Source organism: Arachis ipaensis, chromosome B01 (assembly GCF_000816755.2).
Source record: "Arachis ipaensis cultivar K30076 chromosome B01, Araip1.1, whole genome shotgun sequence".
In the NCBI taxonomy this organism is placed as follows: domain Eukaryota; kingdom Viridiplantae; phylum Streptophyta; class Magnoliopsida; order Fabales; family Fabaceae; genus Arachis; species Arachis ipaensis.
Window position 1 is genome coordinate 137,275,273 of NC_029785.2, and position 2,188 is coordinate 137,277,460.

Genomic DNA, 2,188 nt, shown 5'->3' on the forward strand with positions numbered 1-2,188 from the left:
TCGAGCAAAATTACCAAAAACAAAACAAAAATAAAACCAAATTAACTGTCCAAATGTTCCATACATATGCACACACATTGAATAAAACCAACCCAAAAAAAAAAAAATCTAATTTAATAATCTCAACTTGTCAATACTAAAAATTCAGGAAAAACAAAATTAAACCAAAAATATAAAATCCCCAAGACAACATTTTCAATACCGGGAACTGAAACTGTTTCTCAATTGTACTTGGAAAACTTGCACTTGCAGCAGCATAAATTCCTTTGAACAGGTAACAGGAAATCGGTTCAAGAGAAAAAATAAACAAATAAAAAAAGAACCTGATTGAGTTCCGAAGGTTCCAAGGCATCTCAAAAGTAACTAAATGCAATTGAAGAGATCTCACAAAAAAAAGTATTGTATTGAAAGAGTCACGAGGATGATGAAGAGAAGGAAAAAAAGAAAGAGCGGAACTGATAAAACCAAAGAGTGTGTGAAACGGAGATTGAGAACACAGAATAATGGAAACAAAAGGCTAGAGAACAAAAATCGCATTTTTAGCTAAGCATAATTACCATGTTCACTGTTGTTTGTTTTGGAATATGGATATTAAGAAATAAAATATGAAATGATTCGGAAGGCTTATCGTTAATAGTATAATAAACAATAATAATTAATTAATTATTAGTATAGGAGTGAATGAATGAGAGAGAGAGAGAGAAATCGAAAGCGTACATACCTTGAAAATCTGGAACATTATAGTAGTGAGGGAGAAGGGACAGAGATTGAAAGAGGAAGACGAGGGATTCCCGAGGAGGAAGAAGAGAGTGATAATTGATAAAGATCGGCGATTGAATCGAATCTGTGAAGCGAAGGGTGTTGTGTGTTTGTGTGCCCTGTGAATGAATTTGAGAGATAGAGAGAGAGAGAGAGAAAGAAAGAGAGAGAATGTAGATTTGACAGTCACGCTCGGACCCCTCTGTGCCTTAATATTTAGCACTATTCTATAATGAATATCCACCTGTTTTTTCCCCTTTTATAATTTCCCTATGTCACACCCTCACTCCCACCCAGAGGGACCTCCTCTTATGCTGCTCTACCTTGTATCAACTTTTTTATGAGTAATTTTCAGACTAATTCAATCAAAATTATTATTCCTCTAATTTGATTTATACTCAAAACGATTAAATTTTAGGTTTAATTATTTTATCTCTTCCTATCATTTTACTAAATTTTAATTAGATTTTTATATTTTTTTTAAATTAAATATTTATACTAAGATTTTGTAATTAAATTTCTATTTGTTCGATTTTTCGAAAGTTCGTTAAGATGAAAGGTTGTGTATGATGAGATCAGGTCCAAAACGTGAATCTGCAAAATGGAAAGCAGGTGGGATTTGTTGGTTGATTGGCGAGTGGAACTACTTGTAATGACACTCCAATACTAAAGTATGTGTCCGTACGAGAATGCAGCTAATTAGGATAAAAATGTGACGTACCTGGAAGGAGGAATATGTCCTTTCCCTTTATTCTTGCTTTTCAGGTGGGCCTTTTTGCTCAGGCCCATTCCTCAAAAAATTTTCGCCAGTTGTCTAAACCTCCACTATGGGATGATGTCATCCTAGGGACACCTTGGCTTAAGCAGGTCAGGTACCCATCGGGTTGCGAGCCCGTCGGATAGACTTTCGGTTCTTATTGGATTGGGTCAAAACATTATCTTAATAAAAACGCTAGAATTACCAACGTAAGTTGGCACAGATGGATGAGGGTCTGTGTCTTTTAACCATCTCTCCCGGGTTCGATACTCACTGGAAGATAGGAATGGAGCTTGCTTGCTTGGGAGGATCGCCCACTTTGCCTCTGCAGTACCCAAAGAATTAGTCATTAAACTTCTGACCTGATGGATACCAATATTTTTATTATGACAAAAACTTAATTACAAATTTGACATGGTATGGGAATTTAATAAAAAAATAATAATAATAAAAATCTAATTAAAAATTTAGTGAAATAATAAAGACCCACAAAATAATTAAACATAAATTTTACAATCATTTTATTGAATAAAAAAAGGCTTAAACTTTAATATTTTCAATCTAATAGTTTAGCCAAATATTATTGGGACTATTAGTTTTTAGCTATTTTGATTAATATTTGATCAGTATAAATATTAATTTATTTTAAATGAATAAATTTTATTAATTTAT

General features: G+C 33.0%; 1 protein-coding gene across 2 annotated transcripts in view; it reads right to left on the reverse strand.

Annotated features, from left to right (window-relative positions):
* LOC107643521 (protein ELF4-LIKE 4) overlaps positions 1-998 on the reverse strand; it is a 2,198-nt gene extending 1,200 nt beyond the window's left edge. Inside the window, exon 1 of one of the 2 annotated variants that reach the window (XR_002351294.1) lies at positions 324-687. The gene's annotated coding sequence lies outside the window, so the exon portion shown is untranslated. Of the gene's footprint in view, positions 1-323; positions 688-721 lie in introns of those variants that run through there. The other variant, XM_016347201.2, reaches the window with a different exon arrangement.